This window comes from Opisthocomus hoazin, chromosome W (assembly GCF_030867145.1).
Source record: "Opisthocomus hoazin isolate bOpiHoa1 chromosome W, bOpiHoa1.hap1, whole genome shotgun sequence".
NCBI classification, from domain to species: Eukaryota; Metazoa; Chordata; class Aves; order Opisthocomiformes; family Opisthocomidae; genus Opisthocomus; species Opisthocomus hoazin.
Genome location: NC_134453.1, coordinates 45230695 through 45254184, shown reverse-complemented (window position 1 = coordinate 45254184; position 23490 = coordinate 45230695).

The window sequence follows — 23490 nt, the reverse complement described above, 5'->3', positions numbered from 1 at the left end:
AAACCATCTCCAATTCGGGAGGCGCTTCCTCTAACAGAAAGCAGCAACCTCGAAGGGGTGTGGTTCACTGATGCGTCATCCTACAGGCGAAACAAGGAGTGGAATTATAATGCAGTGGCGCTGGAAGTAGCCACGGGAGAACGGGTCAGCGAAACAGGTAAAGGAAGTGCACAAGTGGGGGAGCTTAGGGCAGTCTTACTAGCTGCACAACACGGTGCTGACTATATTTACACTGAATCATATGCTGTTTTTAAAGGAGCTACCGAGTGGGTTATCCACTGGGCAGCTAACGACTGGCAGGTAAATAGAGTCCCAGTCTGGCAAACTGACAGCTGGAAACAATTGCTAAAAATAGGAGAACAAAGGATACTGCACATTGGTTGGATGAAAGGGCATGATCGATCAGCCTCTATTGCTGCCCAGTTCAATCAACAAGTTGATAGCCTCGCACGGCTACACAAAATTGATATTGTAAGTGATGAATTAGAATGGGAACGTTTACTTGAATGGTTACATGTAAAACGAGGGCACACTGGCCGAGCTGATTTGTATCGGGAAGGCATAGCCCGAGGATGGCCTGTGTCAACAAAACTGTGTGAACAAGTGGTAACTGCCTGTTCACAGTGTCGCCTGCGACTTAACAAAGATCATCCAAGTAAGGCACCTCCCATGCACATCCGAAATAAAAAACCACTGTGGCACACCTGGAAAATTGGTTACATAGGTCCATTGAGACCCTCAGGGGGTAAAAAACATATATTAGTAGGGGTGGAAGTTGTTTCAGGAATTACCATGGCAACAGCTGTCCCGGCTGCAACTGGAGATAACACAGTTTACAGCCTGAAGGAATGGTTCAGCACACTCCCCCTTCCTGAGGAGATTCCAAGTGACAACGGATCACACTTTACAGCTACAGTGGTACAAGACTGGGCAAAAGAAGAAGGAATTCGGTGGGTATTCCATACTCCGTACTACCCCCAAGCAAATGGTATTGTTGAGCGAACAAACGGGTTAGTTAAGCGATTTGCTAAAACCCACGAATCTGGGTGGCATCTGCGACTATCTAATGCCATCTATCAACTAAATAATAGATGGGCCGGAGTCGGCTGTCCCACAATGAAAGCTTTCTCTGCTTCCGCCACAACTCTGGTGCCGAAGTCAGATGTAAAACCAGAACACCCTACTGGCTTTTACGCAGGCCAGCCAGTGCTGGTTAAAATGCCTCAGATTGGAACAGTGGCACTAGTATTAACAAAACCAAAAAATCTTTACGCTTGGGAAGCGAAAGATAGCTCTGGAAAACTGCATCGAATCAGTACTAGATGGATAGTACCTACCTTTTAACCTATTATATGCCGGTTTCAATGACAACCGAGCATTTTCCTTTCTTTTCTGTTTACAGGTATTTTCCTAACACTGGGAAACTACGCCTAAAATCACGGACTGTCATGTGTCAAAACAGACTGCCATCAAGGACTGCTGATTTATACTTCTAGTCCTAGTCAGTGGAATCATTTGTGAACCAAAGTTTCCAGAAGGTCGAAACAATCTGACAAAAAGGACAATAGTGATTTAATTTTGATAGGAATACTGATTTCTAATTTTACTTATATATTATGTGACCTTTTTTACCTTTTTGCTTTATTGTTTAGGTTACAGTTTTTATAATACACAATAGTTTTCTTGTGGTTTTGATAGTTATAATTTACTATAGAATTGTCAATATGAATCTTCTATCATGCATTGGCAGTGGTAGACAAATATGTGTAAGTTTAACATGTGTTTACATATTAGGTGTAATAATTGTGCATGTGTTCCATAGAGATTATAATCAAAAAACAAAGAAGTCTTTGGGTATGATAGAGGAAAACACAGCCTTTAAGTTGTTACAAGGATTTCTTAGAATGATGAATTGGACTCAGGGAACCACTTGTCTTATGCTGCCAACAACCCCTGCAGAGGGACTCCCTTTTATGGTTATTCCCCTTGACTTAAAAGGAGCACTGCTGGATTTATGGGAAATAAAAGACAATACCACCTCCATACCATGGGGAAGCGGAATTACCTACAAACATTATACTTATGCTTCAAATCTTAACTATACCAACATATGGTCTAATTCTAACTGCACTTGAGAGCTTGACAAAAATTTCCTGAATTTAAACAACAAGATAAAATTGTCTATCGACTGTACGGAGGTACCCTGGCTTGACCAGCCTCCTCGACCATTCTGGGGTGTACCTATTACCTTTAAATATAGTATCCCAGTACAAGCTGAATGGTGTATCGAATTTCCCTCAAACTATGGATCTATGTGTAGTCCACAATCTAATGATGTACCTTATATGTGGACTATTGCTGATCATAGAACTCGTTTTACACAATGGGGAGAAAAACCTCCAATTACCACGCCGCTAGGGCCAGTCCAATTATGGAATTGTACTAACAAGATAACTTGTTCTAATATTGATGAGTACCCATGGGTATGGATGGTTGCAGACTTTTACCATGCTTTAAGAAGTGTATGTTTATGTCATAATTATAGTGCTCCAATCCCTAAGACAAGGTCAGAGTGTATGATAAAAGTGGATCCCAAACAGGTTAACACATGGGCATATCGTATAGTTTCTAGCAACAATGCTGAGCCACAGGCCAAAAGATGCCGAGTTTCTTTCCAACATTATCTAAATGGACATAATAGCCTCGATGAACTCGAAAACAGTACATGTAGCACTTTAATGCTGCCTGCACCACCTGAAACTGTATGGGTGTGTTCTAATGGACAAATATCAGACTACATTCAACCCTATTGGGATGGATTAGAATGTACTCTAGGTATTCCAAGCTTGTGTCCTACTATAGCTTTTAATTTCATTCAATCCTTAACAAAATCATGAGGACATAGAGCTAAAAGACAGTCACAAATGTGGAACTCCATGCAAGAAAATGGTAATCTTTTTGCCTGGCCGAGCTATTATACACCAGTAATGAGAATAAACTTGGGAATGAAAGCTTTTTGGGGTTATTGGACAGTAATAACCAATAATCGATTATATATAGAAAATTTGACATGGCAAGTAGAATCCCTAGCAAACTGGACAAAAACAGCAATTAATGCAGTTGACTTGCAGCTGCAAGCTACATCCAAAATGACGCTACAAAATAGGTTAGCCTTAGATATGATTTTGTTAAAAGAAAGTGGTGTTTGTGGATGGCTAAATGCCTCCTATCCTGATGAAACCTGTTGTGTTTCTATCCCAAATGTATCTGTCACTTTACATCAAGCCATGGATGAAATGCGTAAGATTGCTGAACAGTCTCGAGAACTTCGTGAAAATATGAATCAGAAGCCCTGGGAATGGACGGGGTGGATCTCGAAAGTTTTTAATGGACTTGGACTAAACATTAGTGGATGGATACAAAGTTTGATTCAATATGTACTGATGTTTATTGTACTCCCTATTGTTATTTGTGTGGGTTTATCATGTGTACAATCTTCACTAGTTAAAACTTTTATTACGCATATTAGAATGCTTCAAGTTCATAACCCTGATTATGTTCCTTTAATTCCTTCTCCTACTAGGGAGGAAGATGAGCCCCTCAACCCGTCTGAACCTAAATTCATCTAATATTCCTTTTTGACAAGATGTGACTAAAGTCACGGCGTGGATAATGTAATCGATGGCCTTGCTGGACTTGTCAAATGCAAGACGAAAGACAAACAGACTGAGGCATCAAGAGCCCAAGAGCTAACAAAGGAAGTAAATAACTGGTGCTTATCTTATCAGACAAAAGTAAAGGGGGAATAGCCCATCACTGTAAACTCAGTGATCTGTGGGGCGCTGCGGAGGCTGCGCAGCCAGAGATTGCTTCAGAGATTGCTTCAGAAAAAACAAGAAGGGCTTCTTCAACTACATCAGCAGCAAAAGGAAGGCTAGGGACAATGTGGGGCCGCTGCTGAATGAGGCGGGTGTCTTGGTGACGGAGGATGCGGAGAAGGCAGAGCTACTGAATGCTTTCTTTGCTTCAGTCTTCAGTGCTAAGACTGGCCCTCAGGAATCCCAGGCCCCGGAGGTAAGAGAGGAAGCCTACAAAGAGGACGACTTTCCCTTGGTCGAGGAGGACTGTGTGAGGGATCGCTTAAGCGATCTGGACGCCCACAAATCCATGGGCCCCGATGGAATGCACCCACGAGTGCTGAGAGAGCCGGCGGATGTCATTGCTGAGCCACTCTCCATCATCTTTGAGAGGTCCTGGAGGACAGGAGAGGTGCCCGAGGACTGGAGAAAGGCCAATGTCACTCCAATCTTCAAAAAGGGCAAGAAGGAGGACCCAGGGAACTACAGGCCGGTCAGCCTCACCTCCATCCCGGGAAAGGTGATGGAGCAGCTTATCCTGGAGGCCATCATCAAGCAAGTGGAAGAAAAGAAGGTTATCAGGAATAGTCAGCATGGATTCACCAAGGGGAAATCATGCCTGACCAATCTAATAGCTTTCTAGGATGGCATGACTGGCTGGGTAGACGAAGGGAGAGCAGTGGATGTTGTCTACCTCGACTTCAGCAAGGCTTTCGACACAGTCTCCCATGATATCCTCCTAGGGAAGCTGAGGAAGTGTGGGCTGGATGAGTGGTCGGTGAAGTGAATTGAGAACTGGCTGAATGGCAGAACTCAGAGGGTTGTCATCAGCGGCGCTGAGTCTAGTTGGAGGCTGGTAACTAGTGGTGTCCCTCAGGGGTCAGTACTGGGCCCAGCCTCGTTCAACTTCTTCATCAACGACCTGGATGAAGAGTTAGAATGTACCCTCAGCAAGTTTGCTGATGACACCAAACTGGGAGGTGTGGTAGACACACCGGAAGCCTGTGCTGCCATTCAGAGAGACCTGGGCAGGCTGGAAAGTTGGGCAGAGAGGAACCTGATGAGGTTCAACAAAGGCAAATGCAGGGTCCTGCACCTGGGGAGGAACAACCCCATGCATCAGTACAGGCTTGGGTTGGACCTGCTGGAGAGCAGCTCTGCGGAGAGGGACCTGGGTGTCCTGGTGGACGACAGGTTAACCATGAGCCAGCAGTGTGCCCTGGCTGCCAAGAAAGCCAATGGGATCCTGGGGTGCATTAAGAGGAGTGTGGCCAGCAGGACAAGGGAGGTTCTCCTTCCCCTCTACACTACCCTGGTGAGGCCTCCTCTGGAGTACTGTGTCCAGTTCTGGGCTCCCCAGTTCAGGAAAGATGAAGAGCTACTGGAGAGAGTCCAGCGGAGGGCTACAAGGATGGTGAGGGGACTAGAACATCTCCCCTACGAGGAGAGGCTGAGGGAGCTGGGCTTGTTCAGCCTGAAGAAGAGAAGGCTGAGAGGGGACCTAATAAATGCTTATAAATATCTGAAGGGTGGGTGTCAGGAGAATGGGGCCAAGCTCTTTTTAGTGGTGCCCAGTGACAGGACAAGGGGCAATGGGCACAAACTGAAGCATGGGAAGTTCCATCTGAACATGAGGAAGAATTTCTTCCCTCTGAGGGTGACGGAGCACTTTAACAGGCTGCCCAGGGAGGTTGTGGAGTCTCCTTCTCTGGAGATATTCAAGACCCGCCTGGACAAGGTCCTGTGCAGCCTGCTGTAGGTGACCCTGCTTCGGCAGGAGGGTTGGACTAGATGACCCACAGAGGTCCCTTCCAACCCCTACCATTCTGTGATTCTATGATTCTGTGATTCAGAGATTGCTTTGGATAAAGCACAGATGGCCCCCAGAATCACATACCAAGATGCCCGCTCCGAAGGCGTGTCACACTGCTGAGTCCCGCTTCTGACGACACGACATTCCATGCCAAGAGCCAATAGATACACAATAATTGACTTAGTCCCACCTCGCAAAAAGATTTCCAAACATGTAAAAGTTGGCACTTGAAAACTCTCTTTGGGAGGAGGAGCCAAGCGAGAACTTCACCTGACGGATGGGTTGACGGGCCTGAACCTCTCTTCCCCCCCCAAGAAGGGACGCCTTTTTGGTAAGAGTCGCGCCTCTGACTTTGTCAGACTTACCCCAGGGAACACATTGTTAACTAAAGCGCTAAACTATTACTTTGAGCTCAGCTTTTGTAGACAGTGAATTTATCAATGGCAATTCCCAATCTGTGATACCTGTCGCTTGAATAAATTACCTATTGTTTCAACTTTGCGAAACTGTCACCGAAAATCCGGGAATAAACCTCGTAACACCAATGTAGTGTTAAAAGGCAGGCATTCTTTATTGTGACGTCGGATGCACGGGGGATAATTCCACCGAACGTGCATACCCCATACCCTTTCCGTGCAGTTTATATAGATCAAAATATACATATTCATCTGATTACATAAGCCCTTCCTTTCATAGTCAAATCAGTCCATTTTCATACACTCCTGCCACCCGCGCTTGCGCAGTGCCTCCTAGTGGTGGTCGTCGGGGGTCCCAAGACGAAGGCTTATCCTCTTCATCACAGTTTCTGCGCAAACTCAGTCCTCTTCTGGCTCTTGTCCCTGCGGCACGGGTCGTCCTGACCAGTTCTAGGCACCTGCTAGTTTTAATTAAAACTAACTTCTTTGGGGGGAGATGTATGACTTTTTGCTTCAGTTAATTCACTCAATAGATAGGTACCACAAATACACCTGCAACTATTTGGTAACGCTATTTTATTAAATTCCCCTTCACCATTATTGTTTAATGATTACCTAGGGACTAAACCCTCTGTTCCCAGACCTAATGTCCAGATGGGCAGGGCTGTACAAGGGACATAGCAGCATTGTTCGTGCTTTATGATTAACTAATTCCATCACCTTGGTTACAAAACTGTTTCAGTGAAAGTCCTTGGAAGGGCTCTGGCAGGCAAGCTGAATATCAGACTCCCCTTACCCCCCCCCCCCCCCCTTTAACGCAACACACTATGCATGCAGAAATACAAGTTACAGTACTAAAGACTACTGAAAACTAGAAAATATTAAGGCTTTTTTGTTATAGTTTCACGTTTCTTACAATCCTCTCTATCGCTACCACGTGCTTCAATGTATGAATGCAGTTACATGCACAGAGATGTCATCACACAAGTAGCATGTACTAAGTAAATGTCTTTTCTTTTTTCTCCACTGTATCTCATTTTCAGAGATGTATTTTTGTATATGCTAGGAAGTTTTCATTGTAGAAGTTTAATAATGGAAAGTTATTATGTCCAGAGATGGTATTTTAAGATTTTTTGAAAACTAAGTGCAGAGGAAAGGGTGGAAAAGGAAGGGAAAAAGGAGGAAAAGGGAGAGAGACTTACAAATTGAATATTAAAACAACTTGATGAATAATACTAATAATAAGAGAAATAATGCAAAATATGCAAAACCAATATTGAATTTCCCAGAATTTACCTTTAGCTCAGTAAAACTATAAACATCAGGCTTTATCAGCTTTGGAGCAGACACTGTCTGTAAAATATGCAGCCAGCTTCAGAAAAATGCAGTTACTTAGAAGAACTTAGCTGTAAGGAAAAATCACTGAAAGAGAATTGGTTCTGTTTTAACCAAAGCCAGGACAGATGTATTTAATGAGAAACCTTCTAAAGAACAGGTCAGCCACTCAGGCAGAAGGTCCCAAAAGAGTTTCAGACAGTGCCATCATCCACACAAGCATGGGAGATATTAATTTCAAGCGTTTTCCTGTTGAGTATGTACCTGGTAGTTTTTATGTTATTCTTTTTTCTTTCTTTCTGTGTTTTTTGGTGGCAGTATTCTAGACTTACATTCCAAGCAAGGAATAGTTCGTCCCCTTTTTCTACTGTCCTTGTTTCCTGACAGTTTCTTAATGCATCAATCTAGGAATGTGACTCTTTATAAACACAAATAAAGCAGGGTAAAAATAGGTCTAAGTAACACTGGGGGTGTAATCGATGGCCTTGCTGGACTTGTCAAATGCAAGAGGAAAGACAAAGGGACTGAGGTGTCAAGAGCCGAAGAGCTAACAAAGGAAGTAAATAACTGGTGCTTATCTTATCAGACAAAAGTAAAGGGGGATAGCCCATCACTGTAAACCAAGTGATCTGTGGGGCGCTGCGGAGGCTGCGCAGCCAGAGATTGCTTCAGAGATTGCTTTGGATAAAGCACAGATGGCCCCCGAATACACATACCAAGATGCCCGCTCCGAAGGCGTGTCACACTGCTGAGTCCCGCATTTTTGGTAAGAGTCCCGCCTCTGACTTTGTCAGACGTATCCCCGGGAACACATTGTTAGCTAAAGCGCTAAACTATTACTTTGAGCTCAGCTTTTGTAGACAGTGCATTTATCAACGGCAATTCCCAATCTATGATACCTGTCGCTTGAATAAATTACCTATTGTTTCAACTTTGCGAAACTGTTTCAGTGAAAGTCCTTGGAAGGGCTCTGGCAGGCAAGTTGAATATCAGACTCCCCTTACACAGAATCACAGAATCACAGAATGGTAGGGGTTGGAAGGGACCTCTGTGGGTCATCTAGTCCAACCCTCCTGCCGAAGCAGGGTCACCTACAGTAGACAGCACAGGACCTTGTCCAGGCGGGTCTTGAATATCTCCAGAGAAGGAGACTCCACAACCTCCCTGGGCAGCCTGTTCCAGTGCTCCGTCAGCCTCAGAGGGAAGAAATTCTTCCTCATGTTCAGCTGGAACTTCCCATGATTCAGTTTGTGCCCATTGCCCCTTGTCCTGTCTCTGGGCACCACTGAAAAGAGCTTGGCCCCATCCTCCTGACACCCACCCTTCAGATATTTGTAAGTATATATTAGGTCCCCTCGCAGCCTTCTCTTCTTCAGGCTGAACAAGCCCAGCTCCCTCAGCCTCTCCTCGTAGGAGAGATGTTCCAGTCCCCTCACCATCCTTGTAGCCCTCCGCTGGACTCTCTACAGTAGCTCTTCATCTTTCTTGAACTGGGGAGCCCAGAACTGGACACAGTACTCCAGAGGAGGCCTCACTAGGGCAGTGTAGAGGGGAAGGAGAACCTCCCTCGACCTGCTGGCCACACTCTTCTTGATGCACCCCAGGATCCCATTGGCTTTCTTGGCAGCCAGGGCACACTGCTGGCTCATGGTCAACCTGTCGTCCACTAGGACACCCAGGTCCCTCTCCGCAGAGCTGCTCTCCAGCAGGTCCGCCCCAAGCCTGTACTGATGCATGGGGTTGTTCCTCCCCAGGTGCAGGACCCTGCACTTGCCTTTGTTGAACCTCATCAGGTTCCTCTCTGCCCAACTTTCCAGCCTGTCCAGGTCACGCTGAATGGCAGCACAGGCTTCCGGTGTATCTACCTCACCTCCCAGTTTGGTGTCATCAGCAAACTTGCTGAGGGTACATTCTAACTCTTCATCCAGGTCGTTGATGAAGAAGTTGAACAAGGCTGGGCCCAGTACTGACCCCTGAGGGACACCACTAGTTACCAGCCTCCAACTAGACTCAGCGCCGCTGACGACAACCCTTTGAGTTCTGCCATTCAGCCAGTTCTCAATCCACTTCACCGACCACTCGTCCAGCCCATACTTCCTGAGCTTCCCCAGGAGGATGTTATGGGAGACTAAATTATAAATTTTATAAATTATGGATATTATTATTAAAAAAATAAATTTATAATAAATAAATAAAATTATGAATATAAATTTTGGGAGATTAAATTATAAATTTTTACCCCCCCTTTAACGCGACAGGGGGCACAGGGTTTTTTAAAATTATTTTTGCCTTTTAAATTATTGGTTCAGGGGGTTTATTCCTTGCTTAACTTTTGTTCTTTCTCTAAACCGTAAATGCGGGTGAGTCATGATGCTCTTCTGTGTAAGCTACATATTATTGTAAGGCAATGCTGCTTGATTCCATCTTGAAAGAGAAGAATAATGTTGGCAGCAGCAGTAGTAGAAGATTTGGCAGTAGGTCTATGTAAGCCAGAGGAGTAGTAGAGTTTGCAACTTCCAAATGTGGCCATCGTACTACATTTTATGTTATTGCAGCCCCTTCAAGAGCAACATAAAATTTATACCAGCATGGTATTGATAACTGTAAATGTATCAAATGTATCATGTAGGGGATGTTATCACTTCAGGTGGTCAGAATCATTGCACAACCAAAACAAGTCTTGGTTCTTTGTGAATAACTGGGACAGTTGCAAGACAAGGGACTCCTGAATAATCCCTTTAGGCGCCTGTGCCTTGGGAGAACAGGTATGCAAACTACAGAGATAAGGAGGCTGCAGGATAATCTGAAGACCCCGCCGATCATCACCGAGAGACGCCAAACAAACATGTGCGACGGACATTACCATATATCAATGAGTTCTCGGAAAAACCATTACTATGATAAACATTTCTTGGAAATGTAATGAATATGTATGTTAACATAGCATAAATACCTAGTAACTGTGTCTCTTCAGTGCACACGTTTGGAGGAGAGATCCCCCGTGTGCCCGGCGCCGTAATAAAGAATACCTGCTTAATAGTCTGCCCGACTATTGAGTCTTCAATTCCAGCTTTTCACGGCATCATTTCTGGCACTCCAGATGGGACCCGCTCTGCTCGGCTGCAGGACCCGCTGAGAACAGGACTCCCTAGGGTACCCCCGAGATTTCCCGGAGGGACTCCTCGCCTCACTCGGATCACTGCGGGAGCAGACAAGGACCATCTAGACGAGTAAAGGTATTCTTTTTTTTTCCTTTCTTTCTCTGTTTTGGTATGTGAGACCGGTCATTTGGAGAGTTCTCATAAGTCGTAGGAGACATCCTACGCTGAGCGCTGTATACCAGGCTACTAGTGCCTGAGGGTGTACATCCTGGTACGTTGGTGCAAGCACGGGCTGTGCTTTGCACTTCTGTAATAACGTGCTTTTGGTATTGGTGCGTTGGTGCAGGCACGGGTTGTGCTTTGCACTTCTGTAATAACGTGCTTTTGGTATTGGTGCGTTGGTGCAGTCACGGGTTAAGATTTGCACTTCTGTAATAACGTACATTCAGTATTGGTACGCTTAGGAAACCCGCTTAAGTTGTACTTCTGGCGATACGGATTTGTTGGTATTGAACTCGGATATCGGATATCTCGGATACTGGCTTGTTAACATACCCATCAGGCATCGTAAAACCAAAAAAAAAGACCTTGCACGGTGAACCTCTTTTCTCGTGACCAGAATATTAATTGTGACATTTTTGGAACGTGGTCAGAGCAGGACGGAAGGGGACGACAGGTTAAAATTGTTAAGATAAAGACTAACAGAAGTACAGAATCAACAAAGTAACATGGGGGACAGCAAAGCAGTGGTATTTTAAAGAAAAGCCCCTTAGGATGTATTCTAGAACATTGGAAAGCTTGTGTGACTGTGTATGAAGCCTCTGTGTGAAAGACAAATAAGTCAAAAAAAAAAAAAAAGAGAAAAAAAAAAAAGAAGGAAAAAAAAAAGAAAAAAAACCCACCACGTACGTTTGGCACTTTCTGCTGATTTCCGGTTTTTGACTTGGGACTGTTGTATTTGAACTCTGATTCATCGGGTGCCGAATTTCAGCATCCGTGCAAGGACAGGAACGACTCTCACACACAATGATACGATGCACAGTCGGTTCCTTTATTATTCCGCTTGTGCGGTTATATACATTTTCCATATGTGTACACGCGATTACGCTTATTCGGATAGGCTACAGACATAAATCACACGCTGTTCACATGCCCCTCACATGCCCCACATTCCCTTATGATTGGTAACTATGCACTAACGCCAATAGCAACAGACTGCCTCCACGTCCTTGAACACATCTTGTTTTTGCTAACCCACACTGTGTGCACTATCAGAACTTTCTCAATGGCTATTCTTAGCTGTCTTTTCCAGCGGCCTGTTCAGTTATGCTGTTTTGCTTAAGCGGCCTAGTCGTGCTAATTCTCAAGCTACATCGACCCCAACATCTCCCCCTTTTTCTTTTCAAAAAAAGCTAAGCTATCTTATCATTGCCTTAAAAACATTTGCTCAATTTGTGTTAGTTGCATCACAAAAATTTTCTTCACAGTTGTCTCTAGTGCCTTTTGTGTTATGCGTATTATACACGGGACCAACATAATCACTGCCATAATCATTACAACAATAAGCAATAACATTTTGATTAGTGACATTAACCAGCCAGAAATTCCCCATCTGTTTCCTGCTGCATCAAATACTTCCGCAGCCCCAATAAATCAGAATGCAGATACAATAGTCTAAAGTTAAAAACCGGAAAACTTACCAAACCAGAAGATGCGAAGGCAGTTACTTAGTCCAGACAAATCCATTAGATCACAAAAACCAAATCAGTCCATCAGGTCACAGAAATACAAACACCATAACATAAACTCACACATTTATGGTCGCGACCACACACACAAGCACACTAAGTTTTCAACATAAATCCAAATATTACAAGGACTTATGAACAGACAGCAGGCAGGCAACAAAAGTAATACTGGAAGAATGCCTTTGTCTTATTAATAGTCCCTGCTCAGAACTTTTTGGTCCAGTGATCAGAGGTTCTCCCCGAGAATCCCTCGGTGCCGGCTGGAGGTCCTGCGATCCCTGGGACCATTGATGTTCAGGAGCAGGGTCCTACCTGGGTACCCAAACTCTACTACCAGAAAGGAGCAAAATAATTCACTCTCCAAAACTTAACCCCGGAGCCCTAGAAAGCAGGCACTCATATTGACACTCGTCAGATGGTACAGATAACAGCTATACATCGTTAGGATGTAGCATCTTTGTTAACTGGGCCCACTGTCTTTTTATCACCTCCCCTTCTTCTTCCGTGTTCATTCAAGATGGGTTTGATCCATTTTGCTGGCACCCACTCCGTCTGTCCATTATCTGTAGAAATACAAGCATATCCCCTCCCCCAAGTGAGTAGTCGTACTGGACCTTCCCAAAGCCCTTTATCCGGGCGGAATACCGTTACTAACACCACATCATTGTCATAGACATTTTTGTTTGTTGCCCTGTGCCGAACAGCTGGGGGGTCACTATGACCTCCTCTAACATTCAACCAATTCAGGACAAAAAGGATTTTGTGTAGACAGTCTATCGGGGATTGCTCTCCCCCCTTTTTAAAAATATTTAAATGATCTTTTAGTAAGCAATGGGAACGCTCAACAATAGCTTGACCAGTGGAGTTGTATGGGATGCCCCGTACATGCTTAACACCCCACCGCTGAAGGAAACGGGCCACCACCTGAGACCTGTAGGCTGGGCCATTGTCAGTTTTAATTTGTTCAGGTACTCCCAACACAGCAAAGGCTTGCGCCCAATGTCGTTGGGTTGCTTTGGCATTGGTAGAAGTAGCTGCTGTTGCCCAGATGGCAGCCGAACACATATCGACAGAGACATGGATGTGCTTCAAACGCCCAAACTGGGGGAACTCGGTCACATCGGTTTGCCAAAATTGTCTGGGCAGTAGACCTCGAGGATTTACACCACCATCCTGTATAGGAGTGAGTCTCGCACAGTCAGGGCAGGCTGCAACAACAGCACGCGCATCTGCTTTAGATAATGAAAACTGTTGTTGCAGCGCCGCCGCACACTGATGGAAAAAATCAAGCGCTGCTCGTGCAGCATCAAAGCTTGTTGTACGGGAGTGGCTGTCACTAGTTGGTCCGCACGGTGATTACCTTCTGTTAGGCCCCCAGGAATGGAATCACAGAATCACAGAATCACAGAATCACAGAATCACAGAATCACAGAATGGTAGGGGTTGGAATGGACCTCTGTGGGTCATCTAGTCCAACCCTCCTGCCGAAGCAGGGTCACCTACAGTAGACAGCACAGGACCTTGTCCAGGCGGGTCTTGAATATCTCCAGAGAAGGAGACTCCACAACCTCCCTGGGCAGCCTGTTCCAGTGCTCCGTCACCCTCAGAGGGAAGAAATTCTTCCTCTGTTCAGACGGAACTTCCTGTGATTCAGTTTGTGCCCATTGCCCCTTGTCCTGTCGCTGGGCGCTACTGAAAAGAGCTTGGCCCCATCCTCCTGACACCCACCCTTCAGATATTTGTAAGTATATATTAGGTCCCCTCGCAGCCTTCCCTTCTTCAGGCTAAACAAGCCCAGCTCCCTCAGCCTCCCCTCGTAGGAGAGATGCTCCAGTCCCCTCACCATCCTTGTAGCTCCCCTTAAGTATGACTTCTAATATGAGCTACAAATAGTGGCTCTTGCCGCTGTTGAAGCATGTGCCATAACTGAGTTATGGCACTGAACAGCAATGGGTTTTGTATCTTACCGATAAATGCAAAATGTAACCTTTGTACGATACCAATGACATATAGTGAGTCAATCACAATATTAAGAGGTTGTTGAGGCCACCGTTTCAATACTTCCACTACTGCTAAAAGTTCTAAAATTTGAGCACATCCTTCCGCCACAAGGCTGTGCGAGTACCAGTAGCCATGTAGTTGCCACACAAACCCAGCACGCTTCGATTTGCTGCTCACATCCGTAAACATTGTCAATGCGTCTAGCGAGCAATCAGTCACAATATTCCGTGGCAACAACCGTAAACATGTCTTAAACAATGGGTGACGCGGGTAGTGATTATCTATTACAAACGGTTGGTTCAATACGGCCGCCGCAAATTCATCATTGGTTTGATAAAACTGTGCGACCAATTGGGATGTGAGTGGCATTATTTCTTGGTGTGGTACAGCTCCAGCAATAATTTTTGCTCGTTGGCATCCTTTATGGATTATAGCCGCAATAGCCTCAATCCTTGTGGTCACAGTTCGTTTGAAATGGCTAGGACCGAAAATCCATTCCCGGATGCATAATGGGTCTGATTGTTGCTCCCGCCATTGAGCCAATATCCCAATGATCTCTTCCCGAGAGTCATAGATATATAACTGGATCGGGGAGCCTTCAAGTATCCGGGAGATAGAACCGTGTGAAATCTTCTGCGTGATAATTTGAAGTGCTGCCTCTGCTGGTTGTGTTAATTGGCGTGGTTCATGAGGATCCTTTCCGTCCTGCAATAGTTCATACAGGGGCTGTAAATCCGTATTGGTTATTCCACAAACGTTCCGAATCCATTGAAGGTCTCCCACCAACTTTTGGACATCATTAAGAGTTTTGACGTTGTCAGCACGTATAGTCAACTTTTGCGGCCTAATCACGGTTTCAGTTAAAGTCATGCCCAAATATTTCCATGGGGGTTGTCGTTGAATCTTTTCAGGAGCCACCACTAAACCCCAATCTTCCAACATCCCCTTTAATTCAAGAACAATGTCATCTTGGATTGGGCATCGTGAGGCCAATAATAAGTCATCCATGTAATGATAAAAAATTAGTTCCTGATGAGATCGTCGGAAAGGTTGCAGCGCCAAATCCACACACCATTGGCACATTGTTGGTGAGTTTTTCATACCTTGTGGTAGCACTACCCATTGGTACCGCTTCGTGGGTGATGCTCTGTTAATGGCAGGTACTGTAAATGCAAACTTTTCACAATCGTCCGGATGTAATGGGATGGTAAAAAACAATCCTTCAAATCTAGAATCAGGATATCCCATTGTTCAGGTATCATAGCTGGCGACGGTAGTCCGGGTTGTAGCGGCCCCATATCCTGCATTACTGCATTAAGTGCTCTTAGGTCTTGTAAGAGTCTCCATTTTCCAGACTTTTTCTGAATGGTAAACACAGGAGTATTCCAAGGACTAGTGGACGGGACCAAGTGCCCCAACTTCACTTGTTCATCCACCAATTCTTGGAGACGGGCGAGCTTTTCAGTAGACAGCGGCCATTGGTCCACCCAGATCGGCTTTTTTGTCAACCATGTGATCTTCAGTGTAGGATGCGCTCGCTTCAGTGGCCGCTGTCAAAAAGGCGTCTGAATGACACAACCCCATTGTGATAATACGTCTCTGCCTAATAGCCAAATAGTGGTATTCAAGACATAAGGGCATGCTTGTGGCAGCAACTTATCATCTTGGTCTACAAAGGTAATGAACTCAGTACTCATTTGTGTCACTGTTGCACCACCGATTCCTGTCACCATGCCCGACACTACCGTCAATGGCCATGACTCCAGCCATTGGGCCCTCGGGATTATAGTAACATCCGCTACCCCTGGTAGGACAAAAATTCCCTGACTAGATGCAGAGGATCACCCCAACAACAATGCACTCAGCCCATGACCTAAAGGTCCTGTGGCTACCGAGGGGACGACATGCACCTTATCATCTTCTATAGCGATGTCTTGTCCCACGGCCAGATCGACTCCTGTGGAGCCGCTTGTGGCGGCTCGGAGCTTGTCGAGACAGCCATAGCTGTGGGGAACTTTCTTGTCCTCGTGTCCCCCCATCCTGGCGTTGCTCTGCCCGTTTCCCGACAGGGGGGTACCATCCTTTTAAAACTGCGACCTGCATTGAGCTGCTTTATGCCCTGACTTGTCACATCTATGGCATGTCCCTACAAATTTGTCAGCCACCACCTTTTGCTTCTTGATCTGAGGACAGTTTCTTTTGTAATGGTCAGTAATGGACCAGTTTTTGCTTTAGCACCTCGATCCCCTTTCCCCGTTTGCATGGCAGGTTGTAAAGCAGTGGCCATAGCAGCCGCATATATTCTGGCCTTCTCTCTTTCCTCCGCTAAGCGAGGTAATCGGGAACAAGCCTCCACGTACTGACTAAGGGCAGACCCACTAGGTAGGGACGCAATTATCTGTTGACATTTTGAAAAGCTAAATCCTTTCCTACTGCACCTTTTGCTTCACTTGGCAGATTTGGTGCCGCATCTAATGCTTCCTTTAATCGGTCTATAAAGTGCATGTACGGCTCATCAGGACCCTGACGAATCTGCGTATAAGGTAATACAGGCTTCCCAATCTGTGGTAACTCAGTTAAAGAGGCCAGGGCTAAGCTCTGTGACTGTTGCAATATTCGAGGGTGTAGCGCTGCTTGAGCCGCCCCCTCGCGGAAAGCGCCAGTACCCGTGAGCTGGTCTAGGGTAACTACACGTAAAGGATCATTGGCACCTAGATGAAGGTTTTGCATCATTGCAACCTCACATTTATCCCGCCACTTATCCTTCCACAGCATAAAGGCAGTGGGGGGCAACACCAATTCTAACAAGGCTCGGGCATCAGCTGGCACTAATATCTGATTTTTGAAAAAGGTGGTAACCAGCATCATAACTTGCTTGTTATCCAAACCATAGTTCATTACGGTTTTTGTAACTGACTCACTGTTTTCCAGTCAAAAGGAGCCCATATCCGTTGATTCCCCTGCGTAAACACCGGGAATGCTGTTAAACTGTTTGGTAGCATTTGTCCTTCAATTACAGCATTTTCTATTACCCCCCTCCATCGTTGTCCCATATTAAAATTAGGGTTGCGTATCGGGGGCGTCCCGTCTCCACTCCAACCTCCAGCGGCCACAGCACCTCCCTCTGTACTGCCGGGTCCCTGCAGACCACACCCACCGTGCGCGCAATCAGGCTTTTGAACACCGGATGACCCCCTCCTTGCTCTCTCCACTTCACGCCCCTCTTCCACGCCTCACGTTCGTCATCCCTCACCCCCTTACCGTATTTACTGTACTAACTCTCAAGCTACATCAACCCCAACAATCGGGGCCGTGGTTTATGATTTCTTAAGTATCAGTGCGGGGTCTTCCTGCGAGGGGGGGGATTTTGAGAGTCTCTCCCAGGATCTATATGGCAACATTGGGAAAAGTAGGGGGAGACCCCTCACTCGACAACATCTTAATAATGTATGGGGTTTGGTTTGCTTAAAGAAAATCGGCATGATTTAAAAATTAAATTGGGAATTTGGGGACTGGTTTTAAAATACTTACAAGTTGGTATATATTTTGGGGTTACAAGTTCTCTATTTATTTGGCATTGATCGATCATTTAGGGACTCTGGTTTTGGGGTATGTATAAATATACTGTATATACTGTTTTGAAAGAGCTCTATGTACATATGTATATAAACAAAAGTTCAAAAAGTTGGTGGGAGACCTTCAATGGATTCGGAACGTTTGTGGAATAACCAATACGGATTTACAGCCCCTGTATGAACTATTGCAGGACGGAAAGGATCCTCATGAACCACGCCAATTAACACAACCAGCAGAGGCAGCACTTCAAATTATCACGCAGAAGATTTCACACGGTTCTATCTCCCGGATACTTGAAGGCTCCCCGATCCAGTTATATATCTATGACTCTCGGGAAGAGATCATTGGGATATTGGCTCAATGGCGGGAGCAACAATCAGACCCATTATGCATCCGGGAATGGATTTTCGGTCCTAGCCATTTCAAACGAACTGTGACCACAAGGATTGAGGCTATTGCGGCTATAATCCATAAAGGATGCCAACGAGCAAAAATTATTGCTGGAGCTGTACCACACCAAGAAATAATGCCACTCACATCCCAATTGGTCGCACAGTTTTATCAAACCAATGATGAATTTGCGGCGGCCGTATTGAACCAACCGTTTGTAATAGATAATCACTACCCGCGTCACCCATTGTTTAAGACATGTTTACGGTTGTTGCCACGGAATATTGTGACTGATTGCTCGCTAGACGCATTGACAATGTTTACGGATGTGAGCAGCAAATCGAAGCGTGCTGGGTTTGTGTGGCAACTACATGGCTACTGGTACTCGCACAGCCTTGTGGCGGAAGGATGTGCTCAAATTTTAGAACTTTTAGCAGTAGTGGAAGTATTGAAACGGTGGCCTCAACAACCTCTTAATATTGTGATTGACTCACTATATGTCATTGGTATCGTACAAAGGTTACATTTTGCATTTATCGGTAAGATACAAAACCCATTGCTGTTCAGTGCCATAACTCAGTTATGGCACATGCTTCAACAGCGGCAAGAGCCACTATTTGTAGCTCATATTAGAAGTCATACTTAAGGGGAGCTACAAGGATGGTGAGGGGACTGGAGCATCTCTCCTACGAGGGGAGGCTGAGGGAGCTGGGCTTGTTTAGCCTGAAGAAGGGAAGGCTGCGAGGGGACCTAATATATACTTACAAATATCTGAAGGGTGGGTGTCAGGAGGATGGGGCCAAGCTCTTTTCAGTAGCGCCCAGCGACAGGACAAGGGGCAATGGGCACAAACTGAAGCACAGGAAGTTCCGTCTGAACAGAGGAAGAATTTCTTCCCTCTGAGGGTGACGGAGCACTGGAACAGGCTGCCCAGGGAGGTTGTGGAGTCTCCTTCTCTGGAGATATTCAAGACCCGCCTGGACAAGGTCCTGTGCTGTCTACTGTAGGTGACCCTGCTTCGGCAGGAGGGTTGGACTAGATGACCCACAGAGGTCCATTCCAACCCCTACCATTCTGTGATTCTGTGATTCTGTGATTCTGTGATTCTGTGATTCTGTGATTCCATTCCTGGGGGCCTAACAGAAGGTAATCACCGTGCGGACCAACTAGTGACAGCCACTCCCGTACAACAAGCTTTGATGCTGCACGAGCAGCGCTTGATTTTTTCCATCAGTGTGCGGCGGCGCTGCAACAACAGTTTTCATTATCTAAAGCAGATGCGCGTGCTGTTGTTGCAGCCTGCCCTGACTGTGCGAGACTCACTCCTATACAGGATGGTGGTGTAAATCCTCGAGGTCTACTGCCCAGACAATTTTGGCAAACCGATGTGACCGAGTTCCCCCAGTTTGGGCGTTTGAAGCACATCCATGTCTCTGTCGATATGTGTTCGGCTGCCATCTGGGCAACAGCAGCTACTTCTACCAATGCCAAAGCAACCCAACGACATTGGGCGCAAGCCTTTGCTGTGTTGGGAGTACCTGAACAAATTAAAACTGACAATGGCCCAGCCTACAGGTCTCAGGTGGTGGCCCGTTTCCTTCAGCGGTGGGGTGTTAAGCATGTACGGGGCATCCCATACAACTCCACTGGTCAAGCTATTGTTGAGCGTTCCCATTGCTTACTAAAAGATCATTTAAATATTTTTAAAAAGGGGGGAGAGCAATCCCCGATAGACTGTCTACACAAAATCCTTTTTGTCCTGAATTGGTTGAATGTTAGAGGAGGTCATAGTGACCCCCCAGCTGTTCGGCACAGGGCAACAAACAAAAATGTCTATGACAATGATGTGGTGTTAGTAACGGTATTCCGCCCGGATAAAGGGCTTTGGGAAGGTCCAGTACGACTACTCACTTGGGGGAGGGGATATGCTTGTATTTCTACAGATAATGGACAGACGGAGTGGGTGCCAGCAAAATGGATCAAACCCATCTTGAATGAACACGGAAGAAGAAGGGGAGGTGATAAAAAGACAGTGGGCCCAGTTAACAAAGATGCTACATCCTAACGATGTATAGCTGTTATCTGTACCATCTGACGAGTGTCAATATGAGTGCCTGCTTTCTAGGGCTCCGGGGTTAAGTTTTGGAGAGTGAATTATTTTGCTCCTTTCTGGTAGTAGAGTTTGGGTACCCAGGTAGGACCCTGCTCCTGAACATCAATGGTCCCAGGGATCGCAGGACCTCCAGCCGGCACCGAGGGATTCTCGGGGAGAACCTCTGATCACTGGACCAAAAAGTTCTGAGCAGGGACTATTAATAAGACAAAGGCATTCTTCCAGTATTACTTTTGTTGCCTGCCTGCTGTCTGTTCATAAGTCCTTGTAATATTTGGATTTATGTTGAAAACTTAGTGTGCTTGTGTGTGTGGTCGCGACCATAAATGTGTGAGTTTATGTTATGGTGTTTGTATTTCTGTGACCTGATGGACTGATTTGGTTTTTGTGATCTAATGGATTTGTCTGGACTAAGTAACTGCCTTCGCATCTTCTGGTTTGGTAAGTTTTCCGGTTTTTAACTTTAGACTATTGTATCTGCATTCTGATTTATTGGGGCTGCGGAAGTATTTGATGCAGCAGGAAACAGATGGGGAATTTCTGGCTGGTTAATGTCACTAATCAAAATGTTATTGCTTATTGTTGTAATGATTATGGCAGTGATTATGTTGGTCCCGTGTATAATACGCATAACACAAAAGGCACTAGAGACAACTGTGAAGAAAATTTTTGTGATGCAACTAACACAAATTGAGCAAATGTTTTTAAGGCAATGATAAGATAGCTTAGCTTTTTTTGAAAAGAAAAAGGGGGAGATGTTTGGGTCGATGTAGCTTGAGAATTAGCACGACTAGGCCGCTTAAGCAAAACAGCATAACTGAACAGGCCGCTGGAAAAGACAGCTAAGAATAGCCATTGAGAAAGTTCTGATAGTGCACACAGTGTGGGTTAGCAAAAACAAGATGTGTTCAAGGACGTGGAGGCAGTCTGTTGCTATTGGCGTTAGTGCATAGTTACCAATCATAAGGGAATGTGGGGCATGTGAGGGGCATGTGAACAGCGTGTGATTTATGTCTGTAGCCTATCCGAATAAGCGTAATCGCGTGTACACATATGGAAAATGTATATAACCGCACAAGCGGAATAATAAAGGAACCGACTGTGCATCGTATCATTGTGTGTGAGAGTCGTTCCTGTCCTTGCACGGATGCTGAAATTCGGCACCCGATGAATCAGAGTTCAAATACAACAGTCCCAAGTCAAAAACCGGAAATCAGCAGAAAGTGCCAAACGTACGTGGTGGGTTTTTTTTCTTTTTTTTTTCCTTCTTTTTTTTTTTTTTCTCTTTTTTTTTTTTTTTGACTTATTTGTCTTTCACACAGAGGCTTCATACACAGTCACACAAGCTTTCCAATGTTCTAGAATACATCCTAAGGGGCTTTTCTTTAAAATACCACTGCTTTGCTGTCCCCCATGTTACTTTGTTGATTCTGTACTTCTGTTAGTCTTTATCTTAACAATTTTAACCTGTCGTCCCCTTCCGTCCTGCTCTGACCACGTTCCAAAAATGTCACAATTAATATTCTGGTCACGAGAAAAGAGGTTCACCGTGCAAGGTCTTTTTTTTTGGTTTTACGATGCCTGATGGGTATGTTAACAAGCCAGTATCCGAGATATCCGATATCCGAGTTCAATACCAACAAATCCGTATCGCCAGAAGTACAACTTAAGCGGGTTTCCTAAGCGTACCAATACTGAATGTACGTTATTACAGAAGTGCAAATCTTAACCCGTGACTGCACCAACGCACCAATACCAAAAGCACGTTATTACAGAAGTGCAAAGCACAACCCGTGCCTGCACCAACGCACCAATACCAAAAGCACGTTATTACAGAAGTGCAAAGCACAGCCCGTGCTTGCACCAACGTACCAGGATGTACACCCTCAGGCACTAGTAGCCTGGTATACAGCGCTCAGCGTAGGATGTCTCCTACGACTTATGAGAACTCTCCAAATGACCGGTCTCACATACCAAAACAGAGAAAGAAAGGAAAAAAAAAGAATACCTTTACTCGTCTAGATGGTCCTTGTCTGCTCCCGCAGTGATCCGAGTGAGGCGAGGAGTCCCTCCGGGAAATCTCGGGGGTACCCTAGGGAGTCCTGTTCTCAGCGGGTCCTGCAGCCGAGCAGAGCGGGTCCCATCTGGAGTGCCAGAAATGATGCCGTGAAAAGCTGGAATTGAAGACTCAATAGTCGGGCAGACTATTAAGCAGGTATTCTTTATTACGGCGCCGGGCACACGGGGGATCTCTCCTCCAAACGTGTGCACTGAAGAGACACAGTTACTAGGTATTTATGCTATGTTAACATACATATTCATTACATTTCCAAGAAATGTTTATCATAGTAATGGTTTTTCCGAGAACTCATTGATATATGGTAATGTCCGTCGCACATGTTTGTTTGGCGTCTCTCGGTGATGATCGGCGGGGTCTTCAGATTATCCTGCAGCCTCCTTATCTCTGTAGTTTGCATACCTGTTCTCCCAAGGCACAGGCGCCTAAAGGGATTATTCAGGAGTCCCTTGTCTTGCAACTGTCCCAGTTATTCACAAAGAACCAAGACTTGTTTTGGTTGTGCAATGATTCTGACCACCTGAAGTGATAACATCCCCTACATGATACATTTGATACATTTACAGTTATCAATACCATGCTGGTATAAATTTTATGTTGCTCTTGAAGGGGCTGCAATAACATAAAATGTAGTACGATGGCCACATTTGGAAGTTGCAAACTCTACTACTCCTCTGGCTTACATAGACCTACTGCCAAATCTTCTACTACTGCTGCTGCCAACATTATTCTTCTCTTTCAAGATGGAATCAAGCAGCATTGCCTTACAATAATATGTAGCTTACACAGAAGAGCATCATGACTCACCCGCATTTACGGTTTAGAGAAAGAACAAAAGTTAAGCAAGGAATAAACCCCCTGAACCAATAATTTAAAAGGCAAAAATAATTTTAAAAAACCCTGTGCCCCCTGTCGCGTTAAAGGGGGGGTAAAAATTTATAATTTAATCTCCCAAAATTTATATTCATAATTTTATTTATTTATTATAAATTTATTTTTTTAATAATAATATCCATAATTTATAAAATTTATAATTTAGTCTCCCATAACATCCTCCTGGGGA